We start from the raw sequence: 23,971 nt of genomic DNA, 5'->3' as shown, positions 1-23,971 counted from the left end.
TTCACTGCAGTTGAATTCACAATAGCTAAGATACGGAATCAACCCAAATATCTGTCAACTGAAGTCTGGATAAAGAATTCATGGGATATGTGCACCACAGAATACTACACAGCCTTAAAAAATGAAATCCTGAGGCCGGCGCCGCGGCTCACTAGGCTAATCCTCCACCTTGCAGCGCCGGCACACCGGGTTCTAGTCCCGGTCGGGGCACCGATCCTGTCCCGGTTGCCCCTCTTCCAGGCCAGCTCTCTGCTGTGGCCAGGGAGTGCAGTGGAGGATGGTCCAAGTGCTTGGGCCCTGCACCCCATGGGAGACCAGGAGAAGCACCTGGCTCCTGCCATCGGATCAGTGCGGTGCGCCGGCCGCAGCGCACCTACCGCGGCGGCCATTAGAGGGTGAACCAACGGCAAAAAGGAAGACCTTTCTCTCTGTCTCTCTCTCACTGTCCACTCTGCCTGTCAAAAAAAAAAATGAAATCCTGGGGCTGGAGCTGTGGCTCACTTGGTTAATCCTCCACCTGCAGTGCCGGTATCCCATATGGGCGCCGGTTCTAGTCCCGGTTGCTCCTCTTCCAGTCCAGCTCTCTGCTGTGGCCTGGGAAGGCACTGGAGGAAGGCCCAAGTGCTTGGGCACCTGCACCTGCGTGGGAGACCAGGAAGAAGTACTTAGCTTCTGGCTTCGGATCCGCGCAGTGTGCCAGCTGTGGCGGTCATTTAGGGGGTGAACCAACAGAGGGAAGACCTTTCTCTCTGTCTCTCCCTCTGTCTATAACTCTGCCTGTCAAAAAAAAAAAAAATGAAATCCTGTCCTTTGAAACAAAATGGATGCAATTGAAAACCATTATACTTAGTGAAATAAGCCAGTCCCAAAAGAATAAATGCCATATGTTCTTCCTGATCTGTGATAACTAATAGAGCACCTAAAAGGTATTCTATAGAAGTGAAATTGACACTTGGAGAGGCAATGACTTTGAACAGCCCTTGTCTCAACTATTGAGGAACAAGATTTTTTTCCCATAGTATTTGTTGAACTCTTATTGTAGAGTTAATTGTATGTGTATAAAGTTAATTGAAAATAGATCTTAGTAAAAAAAAATAAGCACAGGAATAGGAAAGGGAGGAGGAGGAGAGGTGGGAGGGTGGGTATGGTGGGAAGAATCACTGTTAGGAAAAGAGGTGCAGAATAGAGAGGAGACCATATATGAATTAACAGCCAGATCAAATTTATTCAGAGAAAATAAATTCATAGAGGTGGGTGACAAACTCCCAGCGTGCACATTGATGGAACATGTGGCAGAAGGCCCTAACCCCAGGGTCTGTGCCTTTTTATATTTTAGAAGGGCTAGGGATGGGGGTTGGAGTAGGAGGCAGCAGGTGGAGGTGAATTCCTGGAACTGGTCTTTCAGGTGGCTGGGGGGAGAGGCTTGGGAAATAATGGGGGCCATGGCAGGGTGTAAAGGCAATAGGGTGTGAGACCCAATCGAGATTCAAAGGCAAGGAATAAATTCTAATATTTATCTATCTTTTGGGCAATGAGCAAGAATGGCTAAGGCTTATGTCTTTGTTTCATCAATCACTATGTTCCTTAAGTTGTATTTATGAAATGCACGAAGTTTGTATGCCTTAAATAAAAGGTTTCTGGAGAAAAAAACAAATGTTAACCTAAAGAGAGAGAGGAGCTGTAATACAGTAATAATGGGGGGTTTCAACACTCAGCTTTTATCCTTGGACAAAAATATCAACAAACAACAAAACTAATCACTATAGACCAACTAGTTATCTATAGAACATTCCATCCCACAGCTGTAGAATATGCATTCTTTTCATGAAAGCATGGAACATTCTCTAGGATAGATCATGTACTTAGCCATCAAAAGGTTTCATAGTTATGCATGAGTTTTTTTAATGTTTTGCACCAAAACAAACATACCTTTAATTCCATTTTTCTTGAACTTTTTGAACCCACTATGTTTATTGGTTAACTTTATTTAATAAATATAAATTTCCAAAGTACAACTTTTGGATTATAGTGGCTTTTCCCCCCATAACCTCCCTCTCACCTGCAACCATCCTATCTCCCACTCCCTCTCCCATCCCATTCTTCATCAAGATTCATTTTCAATTTTCTTTATATACAGGAGATCAATTTAGTATATACTAACTAAAGATTTCAACAGTTTGCACCCACACAGAAACACAAAGTATAAAGTGCTGTCTGAGTCCTAGTTATAGCATTAATTCACATAGTACAACTCATTAAGGACAGAGATCCTACATGGGGAGTAAGTGCACCGTGACTCCTGTTGTTTGATTTAACAATTGACACTCCTATTTATGATGTCAGTAATCACCCAAGGTTCTTGTCATGAGCTGCAAAGGCTTTGGAAGCCTCTTGAGTTCACAGATTCCAATCTTATTTAGACAAGGCCATAATTAAAGTGGAAGTTCTCTCCTCCCTTCAGAAAAAGTTACCGCCTTCTTTGATGGCCCATTCTTTCTGCTGGGATCTCACTCACAGAGATCTTTCATTTAGGTCATTTTTTTTTTTGCCAGAGTGTCTTGCCTTTCCATGTCTGAAATACTCTCATGGCATTTTTAGCCAGATCTGAATGCCTTAAGGGCTGATTCTGAGGCCAGAGTGCTGTTTAGGTTATCTGCCATTCTATGAGTCTGCTGTGTATCCTACTTCCCATGTTGGATTGTTCTCTCCTTTTTAATTCTATCATTTAGTATTAGCAGACACTAATCTTGTTTATGTGATCCCTTTGACACTTAATCCTATCATTATGATCAATCATGAAGTGAAACTGATCACTTTGACTAGTGAGATGGCATTGGTACATGCCACCTTGATGGGATTGAAGTGGAATCCCCTGGCACGTTTCTAACTCTACCATTAGGGGTAAGTCCAATTGAGTAGGTGCTGAACTGTATATCTCCCTCTTCCTTATTCCCACTCTTATATTTAACAGAGATCACTTTTCAGTTAAATTTAAACACCTAAGAATAATTGTGTGTTAATTAAAGAGTTCAACCAATGTGATCCCACTGTGTTTATGTGTGTGTGTATCAGAACATAATGTTATATCCTATAAATCCATTTAATTTCTTTCAATCATATCTCAAAAAAATTTTTTAATAAATAAGTTCTCACAATCTTGGCTTTTTGACAGGCTTATATGTAACATTATGAAAATTTTTTTTATCTTGTCACTTTTCAGCCCTTCTGATATTGCCAGATTCTCCAAAAACATCAACCCTTTCTGCAGATGGTGGGTTGGATGACTGATGTTGTCCCCAAAGGACAGAATGTGAAAGCCAACTTCTTGGGGCCAGACAGGCAGCCTCCAACATCAGCTCTCTTCCTTTAACAGAGCAAGCTTTGAGGAACCTGGCCTTAGTTCGAATGCCTGAAGAACTTTATAGTAATTCATCTGAAATTGCTTCCAGACTGGCTTAAAGGATGATTTTCCCCAAGAAACCTTGTTGAGGTCCAAATCATGTTATCATTAAGGATAATCCCATTAAAATGAAATAGGAGAAAAAGCTAGCAAATAAACTGAATGTTTGAATATTGTTGCTCTCATGAGAAATGTTACCTCATACGACAACAGTATTTTAATATAACTCCAATGTGTATTTAAACAAAAGTAGAGAAACTTTGGTTCTAGTTTGGAGTAGAACCTTATCTGTGTGACATGACACAGAGTATTAAATAATTCAAATGTCAAAGATTTAATGTCTGTTCCTCCTAAAGGAATGCATGGCATAAAGTAGGCACTTGAGAAGTATTGGTTGATTTTTTTTCTGGGTTCTAGTAACAACATTTTTAGTTAAGCATAAGAATCCACATGGTATCGATATGCAGTTTTCACATGGAGAGAATTAATGACTAGCCCTATTTTGAAACAGGAAATGCAAATTAGTTTCAAGTTTGTTTAAAATTCCTCAGTCTTTAGGCATCCCTCAGGAGAATTCAAGATCACCCATCATTTAATGATCTGCTTAATGAAGCCAGGGGCATAGTTGCTAGTAGTTAACTTCCCAACACCTGATTGTTAACAGTAACAGCTGATACACTCCTTTGTGGCTACAACTGAGCTGGGAATCAACAGTTTTTTGTTGATTAACAACTGGTTTCTTTGCCAATCGAAATGCATAGATCGATGCACTGTTCCATTTGCTTGCAGCCTTCCCACTCTTCCTACCCCAACAATAGATGCCACAACCAAAATGCAGCAGCAGTTCCTGCCATCCAGCTCATGCTTCATTCTTTTTATAATAAAGCTGGACTACCCCACAAGGAACTAGAGGGTTGGCCCCTACAGAAATTTGACTTGCAAATTTTATAGCCAGTTGTCTGTGCACTACCCCTGTCTCCTGTCCACTAGATGGTGCTGCAGACCTGTGTTTACAACAGCTCACTGGACTTGGAGAAAGATGAGTGAAAAATGTAGACATGTGGAACGCTATGGAATGCTGAAAATAAATGAAAATCAATCCTTTCAACATTCTTGTCTGTGCCTGTGTCTTGGCTGGCACTTAAAAGGTCCATCCAAGTGAACAGCAATGTACAACTTGCCTATTTATTTATTACATCTGGCAGCCTGGGGAATACACAGTTGCAGGATAAGCACCTCCTAGTACCTACCCTGTGTAAAAAATAAAGCAGATGTTTACTTAGTGCATAACAATTAATAATGCTCCCTAATGAATAGAATTTATGAGACTGAACACATAAGGGAATGTTTTGTGATCTCCTAGGACACTGTTCAGTAAAATGAACGGGTTGCCATATCTCAGGTTCATTAATTGCTCTACATATCCCGAAGCTCTGTAGGAAAATTTGAGTATGAATTTAGCTTTTGTGTTCCTTTTCCTCAGGACTGAAAGTCACATTTATGGAAGAATCTCAGTTATGCAAGGGAATCTTGGCATTTCTTTTGTCTGTGAAAGAACTTCCCCTTTGGTTATCTCTACACAAATTCTGCTGGTGGTAGTAAATGTGGTTCCTTTGGAGAGTGATCTGAATCCTCTTTTGTAGAAGACTAATTTTGTTGTTCTGTCATGTTCTTTCCCTTTATGTCATTGAGAACCTCTCTCAGCAATAACATAAATCAAGTAGATTTGGCTTTGAGGCAGCCATCAGCTTCCTGTTCTGCCAACAAAATGGACTTAGCTTCATTTACAACGGACCACCCCCCTTTCACCGAATTATTTTGTTAACTTGCTTTGGGAAGGAGTATCAATAATTCAGCCTTAGCCAGTTGGCATGTCACCCTGACAGATGGAAACAGCAACAATGCTATAGATTCAGTTATTCCCTCTCAGGGGGCAGTGGTGAGATTCCACCCCATCCCTGCCCCCATCTCCTGGCTGTGGGATTAGTGAGAGTAAAGAAAATGGTTCCAACACAATAAAGCCTGTCCAAGGCCTTCCAAGTATAGCCAAATATGCAAATTTTCCAGGATGCTTTCACATTAGGGATAAAAGAGGAAAGAGGAAGCAAGAGCAAAAGAGGAGTAAAAATGCACCTGAGATAAGAAGTGAACGCCTGAGGGGCATGCAGGATGTGGCCCAGAGAGAAAACTGAACCAGGCATCACCTCTCTGCTTCTCTCACAGCCATCTTGGATGGAACTCTACCAAAGAGAGAGAAATGAGGGGGCAGGGGAGGGAGACAAAGACAGACAAGGAATAGAGAGGGGGAGACAGACACAGAGAAAAGAGATGGTAAAATTGTGATGAGTTAAAGCATATCATCTTTGTTGGAGACTGGACTTTTTGGCTCCCCTATTCTCCAGGTTTTTCAGCTGTGCTGCCGCTAAACACAATTCAGGAGGGTGAGGGCCCCTCATTGTGTTCAGGTTTGATGTGCATAGCTTTTGGTTAAAGACCATAGTCAAGGGATACACAACACAATATTTGGTTCCAGTCTGTAGTTGAAACAAACTCATGCTGTTTTGTTGTGTGTTTCAGCTGTCTTTAGATTTGTAGAAGCCAACTGCACAGAGCTTCCTCATACTGATTGAGAACTCAGCAACAACTGCACAGAGCTGCTTCATTCTGAGAGCTCAGCAACATGGTGGACCATAAGCTCCTAGTGCTCTTTGCACCCAACCACACCTCAAAAAAAGCCAACAGAAAAACGCAACCAAATGTTGATCAGAATAACAAATGAGAGACTGGAGAACAGCAAGGAAATTCCAGAAATCCTGTAGAACACAGAAACACCAGTGACTGCATAGATAAGAGAAGGAAACTCTTTGCCTCCACTACCCCTGCCCTCTGCTAAGGTCAACTTGAAACCAGGAACACTTTCTCCCCCTGCAAAAAAAGGTACGCAAATAGACTTCAGCAGCTCCCATCAATGCTGCACCTGCAGTATTCATTATTGGAGGTTCCTGCAGTCCTCCTGACTCTTAAATACAGCTGAGGGCACGCCCCCAGAGAAGGAGTTAAGGCTGTGCTCCCCACCATGGCCCCCTGCTGACACTGCTTTGCACCATGTTGAAATTAGAGCCACTGTTAATGCATGTCCTGCTCCAGGAACAAGTAAAATTGCATTCCTCCATACCTGAGGCTCACCTGCTACTCCATTATGCATGCCCACTCAGTAGCTTGCTATCCCTGAAAAAGTTGCTACCACAGAGCCTCCACCCCCCATTGCCATCCCGGTCACTGATGCACCCTCCCCTAAAAGCCAGGCTGAAGTAGCATCCTACCCTCAGAGACCCACAGCCTTAAACTACCAAGCAAATGCTGAGGGAATTCATTGCTACTAGACTTGCCTTACATGAATGCTTAAAGTAGTTCTTCAAGTGGAAAGAAGATGACAATTATTACTGCCATGAGTATACATATGAAAGCATATAACTTGCTGGTAGAGGTAAAAACATAGTCAAATCCAGAATACTCCAATATCCTAAATCTTTTTATCATTTTTTATTACAAATCATGCACATCTCTACAATAAAGATTAAAAAGCAAAGTGGTCAAAAATAACTAATGCCATAATATGTAATAAATTTACAATATAAAAATAAATAAATTTTGAAGGGAAGGGTAAAAGTCCAGAATTGTATATGCAAATGAAGTTGAGTTGTTATCGGTTCAAAATAGCAGATTCTAAGATGTTTATGTAAGCCTCATAACCACAAAGCAAAAAAACTACAGCAGATATACAAGTGATAGAAATCAAAGCTTAGCACGGCAGAAAATTATCAAATCACAAAGGAAGACAGTGAGACGAAGGAAACAAAGGAGCTACAAAACCTGAAACAACTAAATGGCAGTCCTTACCTATCAACTACAACCTTGAATGTAAATGGTTAATATTGTCTAATCAGAGAACAGAGTTGCTGAATGGATTAAAAAAAATCCAGCTGTTGAAATCCCTACAAAAGAGCTACTTTAGCTTTAAGACTAAAATGAAAAGTAAAAAACTGTCCCAAAAGAAGTCATTATTTAGTGATAAAGGAGTGAACTCATTAAGAGGATAAAACTATTATGAATCTGTATGTAAACAACATTGAAGCACCTAAATACATAAAGCACATACTAATAGACATAAAGGGAGAAATAGAGCAATAAAAAGTAGTAAGGGACTTCAAAAATAGCCTGCTCTAGATAATAGATAAATCAACCAGACAGAAAATAAGAAAATACTGAATTTAAACTACTTTTAAAAAAAGATTTAGTTATTTGACAGAGGGAGAAAGAGAGAAAGAGAGAGAGAGAGAGAGAGAGAGAGAGAGAGAGAGAGAATCTTCCACCTACTATTAGAATAATTTGTTCACTGTATTATTATTAATAATAGCCAAGATAGGTAACCAGTCTGTGTCATTTGACAGATAATGGGTTAAAAAATTGTGGTATATATATATATATATATACACACACACACACACACAATAGACTATTATTCAGCCCTAAAAAGAACAAAGTCTTGCCATTTGCCAAAAGATGAAAGTGGCTGGGAGACATTATGCTAAGTGAAATAAGCCAGACATAATTAAAAATGTTGTGTGATCTTACTTATTTTTAAAGTCTTTTAAAAAATTCAAATACACAGAAATAACAAAACAGTGGTTAACAAATCAGAAGATACAAAGTAGAAGATATGAAGATTGAACAAGTCTAGAGATTTAATGTACAATGTGAGTGTAATAGATAATAAAATTGTATGTGAAATTTATGCTGAAAGAGTAGTGTTTTTTGCTATTCTTGCCACACTCAAAAATTTGAGTGTGTGAAATGATGGATAGGTTCATTTACTTCATTATAGTAACCTTTTAACTATTGATAAGAATAAACATTTTTGTATCTTAAATATACACAAAACTCTTTGATAACAAATTTATTATGATTCTTAGGCTTAAATTCCTTTTTGTGTAGATACTTTAATTTACTTTAAATTTTTGAGTTAACATTAAACATTTTTAAGTGATACCGCACAACATTTCAACACATATTCACAGCATAAACTAACCATTCCACAAAGCCAACCTTTCCATTTCCTAATCATTTCTTTGCATTTGTAGCCTAACATTTCTTTTTCTCTGTCTGCCTTATTTCATTCTTCTTTATGATTGAATAATATTTCATTTTTATATAAATGGACACAGTGGGTGATCCTGTATCTTATCTATTGTGAATATTGCTTCAATGAACGTGGGAGTTCAGGTTTCTCTTTCATGTGTTGATTTCATTTTTTTTCCGAATATTTACCTAGAAGGATAGTTGGAACACTTGATAGAGCTATTTTTAGTTTTTTGAGGTGCCTCCATGCTGTTCTCTGTTATGGCTATGCTAATTAGCATTCCCACCAGTAGTCTACAAGGGTTCCCTTTTCTCCACATCCTCATCTGCTTATGTTATTTTTTAAAAGGTTTTTAAGTAGCAATAATTGTAACTATTTATGGGCTACGATGTGACATTTTAATACCCATGTATATAGTATATACTGCTCAAAATAGGGTGCTCAATATTTCCCTTTGACATAATTTATTTTTGGAGGCTTAGAGCTTCTTTCTTCTTATTCATACACTATACTAGACTCCCCACTATGCTGTGTAACATTAGGAACTTACTCCTTTGATCTACTTGATTTGATATCCATTAACCAAATTCCCTCTAAAGCTGACCCCTTCCAGCTTCTTATAATCATCACTCTGTTCAGATTGAGGTTTTTAAGCTTCCACATCAGAGGGATAACCTATGGTATTTGTGTTTTTGTGTCTTGCTTATTTTATTTAAGTTCCATCCATTTTGCTGCAAATAACGGAATTTCATCCATTTTTAATGACTGAATGCTGTACCAATTTGTATATAGACCATATTTTCCTTATCCATTCATCTGATAACAGATACCTTGGTTGATGCTAAATCTTGGCAATTATCAATAGTGCTGCAATAAATACGGTGGAGCAAGCAGCTCTCTGATAGAATGATTTCATATCTTTTGAATATATACCCAGTAGTGGAATAACTAGATTGCATGACAGTTCTATTTCTACTTTTTAAGAAACCTTCTTACTGTTTTTCATAGTGGCTGTACTAATTTGCATTCCCATCATTATTGTGTAAGAGTTCCCTATTCTCCACATCCTCACCAATATCTGTTACTTCATGTCATTTTTATAGTAGCCATTCCAATGGAAGTGCAGTGATATATCATTGTGATTGTATTTATATATAAATATATAAATATATAAATTTATAATTTTGAGGCATGTTCCTCCTATACTTAATTTGTTAAGAGGTTTTATCAGGAAGAGACATTGAATCTTACCAAATTTTTTTTTCTGAGTTTATTGATGTGAACATATAATTTTTTCTTTATTCTGTTGATGTTATTTATTACATTTATTGGCTTTTAATATTGAATCATCCTTGAGTCCCTGGGATAAATCCCACTTGATTATGAAGTGTGATCTTTCTGATGTAGTGTTAGATTTGATTTGCTAATATTTTTTCAAGATATTTTGCATCTATGTTCATCAAGGATATTGGTTTGTAGTTTCCTTTTGGTATTCTGTCTCTTTGGTTTTGGTATAAGAGTAATCCTGGCTTCCTACAAACAGTTTGGCAGAATCCCATCCATTTAGGTATTTTGGAATAACTTGAAGGGTATTGGAATTGGTTCCTCTTTAAATGTTTTATTGAATTCAGTTGTACAGCCAGCAGTTACTGAACTTTTCTTTTTATGAGATTATTACCCAGATCCCTTGTGGTGAACTCAGGTAAGTTTGTGGAATATAGCTCCCCAACAGTCCCAGTCCAAGAGCTCTAAGACTCAGAGGGTACCTTACTCAGGTCCCACACTGTGATTTCAAGTTATAATTGGGATTGTGCCCTGGAGGTGTAGGCCTGGAGCAAAGGAATGCAGATAGGACCTTTCCCAGGCCCCAAGGTGTTCACATATCCCTGGGACTTAAAGGACCTAAAATCACAGTCCCGGAGCTGCAGGATGCAGTGGGTCCTTATCCATGTCTCAGGGCCAGTGCAGGTTATACAGGAGACTGTGGACTGGCAGCCATAATCCTTAAACAAGGAGAGACAGATAGGGTTCTCCAGGAACCACCAGTTACTGCAAGCCACTACAGGAATTGTAGCATCAACAGGTATAGGCCCAGAGCCACAGGCCATGGAAGGGATTTCCCCTCAGTTCTTACATGGTATTCAAAGGTGATGCTGGTGCTTGTACGCTAGCCACCTGGCATCCTGTACTAAGAAATTACAAAGGGGACTTCCTCAGGTCAGGTCCTCTGGTCTTGTGTACAGTCTGCTGATTATACTGAGCCCCAGAATACAGATGGGGAATTTCCCTAGGTCATGCAGAGTTCTTTGTCTTTTTTATAACATTCTAACTCGAGTGATACTTCATTGTGATTTTGATTTGCATTCCTTGATACCTCATGATGAGCATTTTTCATAAAAGTGTTGGCCATTTCTGAGAAATGTCCTTTCAAATCCCTTGCTTAGTTCTTAACTGGATTGTTTGGGGTTTTTTGTTGTTGTTGATTTTTTTTAATTTTAATAATATTCTGGGTATTAATTCTTTATCAGATGAATAGTTTACAAATATTTTCTCCCATTCTGTTGGTTGTCTCTTTACCCTGTTGCTTGCTTCCTTTGCTGTGCAGAAGCTTCTTATTTTGATATAATTTTGTTTACTTTTGCTTTTGTTGCCTGTGCTTTTGGAGTCTTATCCAGAAATTTTTGCCAATGTCAATTTCCGAAGTGCTTCCCTATATTTTCCCTCTAATAATTACATAGTTTTAGGTCTTACATTTAGATCTTTGATCTGTTTTGAGTTGATTTAGTATACAGCGAGGGCCTGGGAGGGGGAGTCTTAGTTATGTCTCTTGCATATGAATATCCAATTTTCCCAGCCTCATTCATTGAAGAGACTGTATCTTCCCCAGGGTATGTTTTCAACATCTTTGTCAAAACAATTGACTGTAGATCTGTAGATTCGTTTATGGAATTTCTATTGTGTTCCATTGTTCAATTTGTTTTTATGCCAGTACCATTAGTGTCCATATCTTTCTCCAAATCAGGGAAATTTTCAGTTGTTACTGCATTGAAGATGTTTTCTGTGCCTTTCCTTTTCTGTCCCTCAAGAATTCCTATTTTGCAAATATTAATTTGCTTAGTGCTGTCCCAAACATCACAGAGACTGTCTTCATTCTTTTTTTATTATTGTTCATTTTTTCCTTGTTTTATTGCTGTTTTTTGTCTAACTATGATATCTCAAAAGACCTGTCTTTGTGTTCAGACAGGATCTCCTCCACTGATAAAGCTTTTACCTGTATTTATTATTTGACTTATTAAATTCTTCATCTCTACAATTTCTATATATTTCTTTTTCAAGATCTCTCTTTAAATAATTTATCATACATATTATTCATCAATTTCCTAATATTTTAAGATTTATTGATTTATTTGAAAGTCAGAGTTACACAGAGAGAGGAGAGGCAGAAAGAGAGAGCAGTCTTCCATTAACTGGTTCACTCCCCAATTGGCTGCAATGGCTGGAACTGTACCGATCCGAAGCCAGCAGCCAGGAGCTTCTTCCGGGTCTCCCACACAGGTGAGGGGCCCAAGGACTTGCACCATCTTCTACTGCAATCCCAGGCCATAGCAGAGAGCTGGATTGGAAGTGGAGCAACCAGGACTTGAACCGGTGCCTATATGGGATGCCAGCGCTTCAGGCCAGGGTGTTAACCCACTGCGCCACAGCACTGGCCCCCAATTTTCTAATTTTGCTTCACTTTTTTCTCTTGTATCTCCCTAAGTATCCTTATAACCGTTCTTTGTGATTCTCCATCAGGCATTTTATCAACCTCCCCTTCTCTGTGTTCTGGCACTAAAGGAACATTGTGCTCCTTCAGGGGCATCATAGTGACTTGTTTTTTCATACTTCTTGTGTCACTGCATTGATTTTCTAATATTTATTTATTTTATTTGAAAGGCAGAGCATCAAAGAGGGGGTATTCTATGCACTGGTTCACCACCTAAATGGCAACAAGAGTCAGAGCTGGTCTAATCTGAAGCCATGAACAAGGAATTCCATCTAGGTTTCCCACATGGATTGCAGGGGCCCAAGAACCTGGGCTCTTACCTGCTGCCTTCCCAAGCACATTAGAAAGGAGTTGGATTGCAAGTGGAGCTGGGACTTGAACTGGTGATATGGGATGCCAGCATTGCAAGTGAAACAGCTTATTCTGCTACACTACAATATAGGCCCCCCCAACATTGATTTTTGTGCATATGTCAGATTCATCATTTCTATCTCCTTTTAAATAAAGGCTTTTGTGGCTCAAAGGTCTTTTTCCTGGAATGTACTTTCTGGTGTTGGTTGATAAGCTACTTTGGCTTTAATTCCAGTTAGATGCCATTGGATAGTCTCCTCAATACTTTCTTTTGCTGTATTGAATGGAAGTAGTTGGCAGGGGCAGAGTGAGGATTGGGGGGGGATGTTGGGGCATTCTTGAAACCCAGTGGGGTTGCACAGATCTCTAGCATGCAGTTCCCTAGCTACTGTCAGCTAAGCGATAGAAGTTGTGGGACCAGAGTGAACAAAAAGCATAAACCCTCAGATTCTGTCTACACAAGGCCCTGGAGTCACAGGGCCAGCTGGCCCTGGGAGGATCAGGGTGCACAGACCCCAAGCTGCTTCCTGACTGACTGTGCAAAGCCACAGAAGCAGTGCTGGCACTGTGAGCAGGCTGGACACACACAGAGTCCTGAGCGTAGTCCTGAGTGCATAGTTCATAGCAGCATAGTGTGGGCTGGAGTCACAGGAACCCCGAGTGAGAGGTCTGTTGTTCATGGGTCATAGAAGCAGCAGGTGACACTCTGGGTGTCTGGGGAAGGAAAAGGTGCTGGGGGGTTCAAGGTTCAGGGGACAGGCACTCACCTCCTCCATCCTGCTACCCTGCACCTTTGTCATTTGTAGTGCGGAGCACTGCATCGCCTAGGCTGACAGGTTCATCATTGCTCCAGTGGGTCTTGTTGAATTCATGAGGCTACGGTCTTTTGCTAATGTGGTGAGATGTCTGTGTGACTCTAGGAATGGCTTCTGTCCTGTAGAGCAATGTAGGTTCCAACAGTGGTCTTTTCTCACAACGGTGGCATACCACTGCAGCCTGTGCTCTGGGATTGTTGGAGATATAGCACACATTCCTCTGTGAATAAACAACTGACTGTAGGATCTCCAGGTAGCCCTCCTTACTGCGCTCCCAGTTGGTACTTCCTGTGCATTCCTCCTCTAACTCGATTACTGATAAGGCAATTGTGAGGTGGCACTGCTGAAGTAGTCCTATTTTCTGTCTCCCCTGCAGTGGGGATTCTCACCACCATTGGGTCTGGGGCTCAGTTGCTGAATGGCTTGATTCTTCTCCACATGCTCATATCCCAGGTCTCTGTATCCTACTAGATTCCCACTATTTCCCTACTGATTGCTGGTACTATTCCCTAGGCACCTCAAGATACAGCTTTTTAACTGTTGGTTTGGCTCTTCTATATGGGGGAGGAGAAAGATGCTGGGCACCTCTACTCATCATATCACCAGCACTTTATTTTAAAGGATTGTAAAAACTGAGATTCAATCAAATTACATTATTTGGCTAAATTTTTATGGCTGGTAAATATTAGGGCCAGAAAATTTGAGTCTAACTCTCATATTATTTATACTGCCTCTGCCTTAGAAATGAAATTGGCTAGCTTTATATTGCTGCATTGGTTATCTGACTGTATTGAGATAATATTGGAAATTCAAGTCAAATAAATGATGTCTGCTATACAATCTCCTCACAATCTACGTAGCTTATCCAGATAAATAAGGATCAGAGTGGAGATGGCATGGGATATAGGGTCTGACCAGCCAAAGCCCCTCCCCTCACTAGCTATGTGACTTGCAGTGAGTATTCAACAACCCAGGACCTCAGTCTGCTCTTATAAAATGAATATGATAATTCCTGCTGAATGCACTTCCTGTGAGTATGAGAAATTATAACTAAAAGAATGCCATCTTATCAGCTTTTTTAAATTTATCTTTTTAAAATTTTATTTATGGAATACAAATTTCATGCATTTCATATATACAGATTTAGGAACAAAATGATTCTTCTCAGTCTACCCTACCTCCCACCCACGCTCCCACCCTTTTATCCTCCTCTCTCTCCTATTTCCACTCTTAATTTTCACAAAGATCTATTTTCAGACTAACCCTACAGTAAATAAAGGTGCTGTCCTGTGTTTTGAGAATGTTATCAACTTCAACATCATTATTAGTTAAGTAAAAGAAATTTCAACCAATTCCAGAATAATCTGAGAGTTTGAGATGTGGCGTTTAGAAGGTGTATATGTTTATAATAACAGAAAGCTGGCTTTGCATCTTTATGGGTGGCATAAACAAGGTGATTTCTGATGGGCTCTTACTAAAAACTTAATATTTTTCCATTTTCTACGTGATGAAAACTGTTTTATTGTCTGTGAAAATAAGGTTTATATCAGAAACAATTACATTTTCCTAGAAATATGGAAACTCTGGAAGACACCAAGCAATTTGTTTCGTTAACCATCTGACAGTGATACACCCAAACTTGCATCTGATTTTCCCCCATCCCTGTCATTGTCAATTACTTTGTACTATATCAGGATTTGGAAAACAGTTAATCAGGTTGGACTGCTAGGCAGCCTTGACTCTGCCTCTGATTTAATCACAAACACATGCTGCTGCATTCATCAATTTTCCTTTTATGTAAGCTTCTTTCTTATTATGGTGCTTTATCTTGTTCCGTGGCATATATGTTTGCTGACCTCCATATCAGAGAAAACTGTGATATAACTGGAGGCACTCGTGGAAATGAGCAACCAAAACAAAGAAGTGGAGTCAATTTAAAGATGTAACTTAGTAGAAAATTCAACCAGCCCAAATCCATGCAGGCTGTATATGAAAATGTCATATGTCAAAAGATGGTAACAACAATGCCTGCATTACGTTGGAAAGGAAATATGATTAGAGCAGTATAATGAAAACATAATGAAAAATTTCAAAGGTGGGCTAACAAAAATGTACCCCAAAACACAAGTATTGCATGGAGACAATGAAGGTAAGAACACTATGGCAATATTGTTATGATGGCCTTAGCTTTTAAAAAGTAAGGGCTATTCTATTTTTCATAGGTGAATTTATTGACATAATTTTGTCAAACATCTTTGTGGGATCTGTGTCTCCTTAGTTTATACATATTTCACTGAGTCTTGATGTTCCACAGCTACTTCTAGCTGGGAAAGTGAAAATGTGAAAGTTGTGTTTGCATTCATCAGTGTCACCAGTTCAGGAAATTCCTGCCACTTATGTTCTTGACAGTTCGTACTTCTAACGTCCTTTACAATGCACTATTTGCAAATTTTGTGGCACTTTATATTTAACCCATTTATTTTCTCTTATGAGCCCCATATTAAACTTTTGAGGTAGGCCAGTAAAGTATTAATATCTCTACTTAACCCATGAAGAGTTTGTGCTCCAACAGCCACTGTCAAAAGTCCCAAGTTATACTACTGAAAACTAGACCACTGACTTAGCCATGCTACTTTGAAAAAGGCATTTTTAAGAGTTGCTTTTACTCAGTGTTTTATTATGTATTATGATATACAGATTCATTTTAAGTCAAACTCTAAGAAAGAAGTAGCTTCTCTGTGATCAAGGATTTAACTTAACTTGCAGTTTTGAATATTTAAGTCTAGAAATTAGCTGCTGTATTTTGAAGGGTACTGGTGTAATGTAAACAAAAGACATTCAGAGATGTGATTGGACGTTGTGTTTCTGGAAATAAGAGTACGCTGCAACCTCAGTGCTCAGCCCAGAGCTATTGTTTCCTATTTCTTGTTCAAATTCCCCCTCCCTCACCCTTCATAAAAATAAAATAGAGTGGAAGGTGGAGGCCCCAAAGTGGGTGAGCAGAACAGGAGGTGTTTAAGCCCATGGCCCCAAGTGCATAGGATTTAAAAGTTTTATTCAGGTGAACATGAATACAGTGGATTACATATAGTTCAACTTCAACTGGGAAAATTGTGAGTAAACTTTTCAAAGAGGACAGCATGGGGCTGTCCTCTGAATGAAGCCACAAGATCTTCAAGTGATGACAAACATAAGTCCTTTCCAGGTGGAGGATACAGATTGGGAAAGTCCTTTTGTAAGCAGTGTGAATACATCTATGGGGAAAATCAGCTGCAAGGTGTTCAGATTTTGCTTAACCTATGGAGCAAGGGTTTCAGCTTAGATGATGGAGAATTGAGACGTTACTGTGACCCAATAAATGCTCAATTTTGGGAGTCTGTTAAGAGAGGAGAGATTCCTTTGGAGCTTCAGTGACTGATTCATGGAGGCCAACTGAGTTTGGATGTGGAGTACATCAGGATTAAGAATATATAAAATCTACAATGAGGTGCAAGGCTTTCAGTGGAGAAGGGCAAAACCTTGGACGCCTTACCCTGCAATAGTCAGAACACCTTCCTCTCCAGAAGAGGATAAGTCAGTGCTTAATTCAGTTATTCATATTAATGACTCAGTGCCAACAACAAAAATTCAAATCAGATTAGCAGATGGGAGTCATTTGATACAAAGATTCAACAGTATACAGAGAATCCTGCATGTCCGGGACTTTATTGTACAGTCTCGTCCCGAATTTGCAGCTCTTTACTTTATTCTTGTGTCTTCATTTCCAAATAAAGATCTAACAGATGAAAACCATAAAAAATAAATAAATAAATAAAATTAAAATTCTGATGTAATTTAATCTCCCACTTTAATGCTAAGGCCAAAAGATTCAATCTTTCATATACTATATTATAACTATATTCTTGACTTTTCAACTGTAACTTGATTTCAGAGATGAATGATGAGCCCACAGAACAGTAACTGATTCTTGAGTCTTTCTTGGCAGCATCAACATGAGCTCAAAATGGTCTTCAAAGTAAGTCATAGGTCATTGACTTTTTTCAATGTAAATCAGACTGTTAGGCATGCAGTTGAATTTGTACCCTTTAAAGTAGGCATAATGGGGAGACTAGACAGTGCTGCTGAAACTAAAAACATTTTAGGAAGTACTTTTCAAAATAATTTTGAAGACACACTAATATGTCTTGTTATGTTCAGTGTATCTACACTTGTGTGTGCATGCACAGGTGTGTGTGTATGTGTGTATGAGATGTCACCAAAAAAGATCTACCCAAGCTTGATCATTCATTACCAGTGTACTCAAAAGTTTGTGGAAAATGGAATGAGAAAAGTTTATTTTGGTTGCAAAAAAAATTTGAAATCCATGTATAGTCTTTTCTTAATTGTATTTTTGTGAACTTTTGAACACCCCTCATTTATGCACAAGAATTCACTTTGGGCAGTCCTTAGAATATTCAAAATTCAAATCCACCTTTAAAGATGAGAATTTTCTATTCAAAAGGAGTATGTTCAATAGGTACTAGGTGTTCCAATAATGATTATTGAAAGCCCAGGGAGGAAGAGTAGTTTGGTAGTGAATGGTGAAGCCAGTGTAACCGCCTGTTGGGCAGTATGGGCTTAACTGGAGATATTCTTTTGACTACACTGCCACAACTCTGAAGTTAACGAAGTTCATTTTGGAGGTATAAGTTCTCATATATTTTTAAATGAATTACTTTATAATCATACCTCATATTTCATAGAGGTCATATTTATGCATACTTGTTATATAAATGGTTCAATTTCATTTTTTTCATAGCAATACCTTTTTGGTTTCTGTTTATTTTATATGGTCATAAAGTGTTATTGACATCCTTTTATATGTATTAGCTAACAAGAAAACCTAAAGCAATTCTTAGTGATCTAAATGATGATTCTCAAAAGGAAAATGAAAGCTATCAAAAACCATAGCTAATTTATGAATAGACCCGACCTTTAGTGCTTCCTATCACTAGCACTTTAAAGTTGCCATGATAACCTTTATCCAGTTAGGTTTCTTGGGTGCAGAAAAAGCAAGAACCATTTTTAATTATCAGTGTTTCATTATATAAAGGGAAACTATCTAACAGGGTAAGGCAGTAGATTTTAGAAAAGACAGTAGGGTACAAAGTGTTTATCAAGCAGAATGGAGAACTTGAACAAAGAAGGGTTTGGGAAACAAAAAGTACATCTGATTAAATGCATATTACTTGGCCGGCGCCACAGCTCAACAGGCTAATCCTCCGCCTTGCAGCGCCGGCACACCGGGTTCTAGTCCCGGTCGGGGCGCCGGATTCTGTCCCGGTTGCCCCTCTTCCAGGCCAGCTCTCTGCTGTGGCCAGGGAGTGCAGTGGAGGATGGCCCAAGTGCTTGGGCCCTGCACCCCATGGGAGACCAGGAGAAGCACCTGGCTCCTGCCTTCGGATCAGCGCGGTGCGCTGGCCGCACAGCGCCAGCCGCGGCGGCCATTGGAAGGTGAACCAACGGCAAAAGGAAGACCTTTCTCTCTGTCTCTCTCTCTCTCACTGTCCACTCTGCCTGTCAAAAAAAAAAAATTAAAAGAACATTAACTGCTCTGTTGCAGCATCCTATTCCTGTGAATGCTATTTACACTGTTGAATGCCCATGAGAAATATTTACAAAGCTGCTAAATTAATCCCTTTTCCAGAAAAATCACATTTTAGCTTTCTGATTTAGATATGGCTAAATTGCCAATTTCAGTCCATACAAGTATTGTGGTAAAATTTGCATTTAATAGTTATAGTGGCTATCTTTTCATGAAATTATCAATTTCTATAAAGTGGAGTAAATTGGTTTTGCAGCCCAGAAGTACTATAGTAAACAAATGAGGCAAAATGAAATTTGATTATAATGAATATGATGTGGTTGGTGGCATATTTAATAAAACTCATTGCTCTTCATTGATAAGGAATCCCTAATATAGATGTGTCAAATAAAATGTAATTGTGCCATCAGAGTATTACACAATATCTCATCTTTAGTGAATAAGATAGGATGGCTACATAATTGCTTCATTGAAAAATTAAATAGTATTATCTTCTTGGCAAAAAAAAAAAAAGCCATGCCAAGAATCCTAATAAATTCTTAGCCTAGCTTTTCAGGAAAAGCATACTATTTTTATGTGATACAATACAAAGCAATTTAAGTAGATGAAATGGGTTCGGTAGAATCATATGAGACTTGTATTTCCAAACTGCACAATTATAAAGTGAATTCACTTATTTAATATATTTTTATAATATGATAAATTAAAACTGTGCCTTTATGGAGATTAGAAAATTGACATCAAAAGATGAATTACTCTTCTGGATTTGCATTCCAAATCAACATTGGTTAAGACTGAAATTTGGGTATCAGAGAGTATTTGTTGAGATTTGATTCCAAAATGTCACATTCTTAATCTTCTTGTTGAAATTAACTTGGCACTTAAACATAATTTGTTCTCTGGAGTTCCATTTTAGTTCATTTATAGCTTAGTTTCCCCAAAAATTATCTATAGTGATTTAAAAAGATACATAAAATATTTCAAGACTTAAAGTTGATGAGGGAAATGAAACACAGTGAAAATAAGAGGAGGAAAGCAATATGAAGCCAGAGTACAGTTTGTCTGCACAACACATGGCATGAAATCCTGTACCCTTTCTTGAGTGGGCCACAGATTCGCCTCTGGTATTTCTAAATATATAGGATAGACCATGTGTCAGAGGGTCCTGTGGTCAATCACATTTTCCAAAAATGGGCACAAAAAATCCAGCCCCTCAATCTCCTCCAGAAGCTTGCTACACCCAACCAGGAGGTAGACCCTACTTCCCTTCCCTTTGAATCTGGGAAAGAACTTTGGAACTGTCTTAACAAGGGGAAAGCAATGGAAGTAAAGCTATATGATAACTAGAGCTAGGTTATAAAAGCTTCTATGTAGCTCTATCTATGCTTCCCTCCCTCTGGTTTGCTGTTGCTTGGAGCATAACTTCTAGGTATGAGGAATCCCAGACCATGTGGAGAAGTCACATGTAAGTGTTCAAGCCAACAGCCCCAGTTAAATAGTCAACCAAAGCTAGCCTCAGACACAAGAAGGAAATGAGCCTTAGAAGATTCCAAGCCCCAGCTTTGGAGTCCTCCATTTGAGACCCCTGACATTGTGAAGCCAAGATAAGCCAACCAACTTGTGTCCTTTTGGGACTTAGGAACATAATAAATGATAATTTTACAAACTGTGTCTCAGGGTAATTCATCATATAGCAATAGCAATTTCAATAAACCTTAACACAAAAACAAAAACTGATGAATCTCAACCATTCCCAGTACTAAGTGACTAGAGACAAATTTCTCTTGTAGGTCTTCATTGAGAGAATACTGTTTGAAGAAATAGACAAGGTTCTTCATGATATTTCTATATTTGTTTAACATGGTCATGGATTCCTGGATCTCACCTCATAGTAACTCTGGGTAGGCTGGTTACATCACAGCGAAGAGCAGTGGGGCAAAGATGAGTATAGGAAAGGAACACAATTGCACTTCACATTTACTACTCTAGTGGCCAGTTGAGGTGAGCAGAGGGTGCACTCTGAGATCTAACTCAAAGGTACTGTTAATAGTTCAGAAGGTGGTGCAAGGAGTTGAGGGAGGTAGGACAAAAGTGAAACAACCAGGGACTTTGAATTCCTACTCTTTCTACTCTTGTTTCTGTTTGAAAATTTTGCCCTAATCATGAGTTGGAGATCCAAAATGGCTGAATAGGGAAAAGACATGCTGATTCTGACCATGAGAAGATAACAGATAAAAAGGAGAGGAACTGCATACCCATAGGACAGTTGAAGTTTGCAGTGGAAATTCTACAAAAAGAAGAGAGATGCTCTGGAGCAACAGAGATGCTACAGTCATATAGTGAGGCACCTCTGTCTTCTTGGAGCAAGGCACCAAGCAACCAAAATGGAGAAAATACCATCTTAATAAGGTAAGTAGAGGTTTCTGTAGCCTATGCATGGCTTGGGGATTTTATCAGAGGGATAAATCTGTGTTCTCAACTGACTTTCAATCTGGCCTGGCAAGTTAGAGGGGGCAGGGCACCACTTATGCCCATGAGCTCTTCCCTCCCCCTCACTCTGTCACAGCACCTGGACATCCAAGTACAGGAAGTACATAAAACTCCTAATAGACATGGCCAGAAAAGATCTTCACCATGACATGTTACAGTCAAACCTTAAACAGTAAAACATAAAATATTCTAAAATGTACACAAGAGAAATGCCAAATGACCTTCAGAGGAAATCCAATTAGACAGACTGACAGCTGATTTCTCACCAGAAACCCACAGGCCAGAAGAGACTGGAAAGACATAGTCCAAGTCATCATAAAAATAAACTGTCAACCCATAATACTATACCCAGCAAAGCTCTCATTTATAAATGAAGGTGAAATGCAGACCTTCAAAAACAAACAAATATTAGAGGAAATTGTCAGCAGTCATCCAGCCTTACAAATGATGTAGCATGTGCTACACAGAGAAGCAAAGAAAGATAGTCATCATTAGGAAAGAATGTGAAGGCAGAAAATCAAGAAAAAGTACAAAGGAAATAAAAAAAGCAATAGGAAAATTTATGGAAAAAATGGCAAGGCCAAGTCATTACTTATCAATAATAACCTTGAATGTAAATGGCCTAAATTATCCAATTAAAAGATACAGACTGGCTGAATGGATTAAAAACTCAGACCTATCTATTTGCTTCCTACAAGAAATACACCCCAAAATCAAAGATACACACAGAATGAAAGTGAAAGGATGGAATAAGATATTCCATGATAATGGAAAGCAAAAGTGAGCATGAGTAACCACCCTAATATTAGACAAAATGGAATTTAACACAAAAACTGTTAAAAGATACAAAGAAAAGCATAATGCAATGATTAAAATATCAATGCAACAGAAAGTCATGAATATAGTAAATGTATATGCACCCAACACCAGGGTGCCTCACTATTTAAAACAAATATGGGCCGGCGCTGCAGCTCAGTAGGCTAATCCTCCGCCTTGCGGTGCCGGCACACCGGGTTCTAGTCCCGGTCGGGGCGCCGATCCTGTCCCGGTTGCCCCTCTTCCAGGCCAGCTCTCTGCTGTGGCCAAGGAGTGCAGTGGAGGATGGCCCAGGTGCTTGGGCCCTGCACCCCATGGGAGACCAGGAGAAGCACCTGGCTCCTGCCATTGGATCAGCGCAGTGCGCCGGCCACAGCTCACAGGCCGTGGCGGCCATTGGAGGGTGGACCAACGGCAAAAGGAAGACCTTTCTCTCTCTCTCTCACTGTCCACTCTGCCTGTCAAAAAAAAATAAAAAAATAAAAAATAAAAATAAAAATAAAATAAAAAATAAAAAAAACAAATATGAATGGATCTAAAGGGAGACATAGGCTCCAATACAATAATAATGGGGGACTTTAACACCCCACTTTAATCATTGGACAGATCAAGTAGAGAAAAAAAAACAAAGAAACAACAGAGCTTATCTACACCATGAACCAAATGGACCTAATTGTTCTGCAGAACATTCCATCCCACAGATGCAGAATTCACATTCAATTTTATTTTGATTTATTTGAGAGGTAGAGTTACAGACAGAGAAGAGAGACAGAGAGAAAGGTCTTCCATCCACTGGTTCACTCCTCAAATGGCCACAATACCCAGAGCTGAGCCAGTCTGAAGCCAGGAGCCAGGAACTTCTTCCAGGACTCTCACATGTGTGCAGGGGCCCAAGCACTCGGGCCATCTTCCATTGCTGTCCCAGGCCACTACAGAGAACTGGATCAGAAGTGGAGCAGCTGGGACTAGAACCAGCATCCATATGGGATGCTGACACTGCAGCTAGAGGATTAACCTACTGCACCACAGCACCAGCCCCAAGAATTCACATTCTTTTCATCAATGCATGGAACTTTCTCTAGGATAGGCCATAAACTAGACAATAAAGCAAGTCTCAACATATTCAAAAAAATTCAAATTGTATGTTGTTTCTGGTCACAATGGAATGAAGCTAGAAATTAACAACTTAAGAAAGACTAGAAAATATGTGGAGACAACAACATGCTCCTGAATGAACAGTGGGCCATAGAAGATATCAGAAGGCAAATCAAAATATTAATAGAAATGAATGAAGATATCAAAACTTATGGGATACAGGGAAAGCAGCGTTAAGAGGGAAGTATAGGTACCAGCACTGTGGTATAGCAGGTAAACCTACCTCTTGCAGTGCCGACACCCCTTTTGAGTGCCAGTTTGAGCCTCAGCTGACCCACTTCTTTTTTTTTTTTTTTTTTTTTTTTTTTTTGACAGGCAGAGTGGACAGTGAGAGAGAGAGACAGAGAGAAAGGTCTTCCTTTTGCCGTTGGTTCACCCTCCAATGGCCGCCGCGGTAGCGCGCTGCGGCCGGCGCACCGCGCTGTTCCGATGGCAGGAGCCAGGTGCTTCTCCT

At 39.3% G+C, this 23,971-nt stretch overlaps 1 pseudogene; it reads left to right on the top strand.

The window, feature by feature from the left end:
* Positions 1-15,615: 15,615 nt before the first annotated feature.
* On the top strand, positions 15,616-17,274 carry LOC133756565 (UBX domain-containing protein 2B-like; annotated as a pseudogene).
* The last annotated feature ends 6,697 nt before the right edge of the window (positions 17,275-23,971 follow it).

This window comes from Lepus europaeus, chromosome 3 (genome assembly GCF_033115175.1).
Source record: "Lepus europaeus isolate LE1 chromosome 3, mLepTim1.pri, whole genome shotgun sequence".
Classification (NCBI taxonomy): domain Eukaryota; kingdom Metazoa; phylum Chordata; class Mammalia; order Lagomorpha; family Leporidae; genus Lepus; species Lepus europaeus.
The sequence above is the reverse complement of the archived record's forward strand: the minus strand, read 5'-3'. Positions and strand labels throughout refer to the sequence as shown.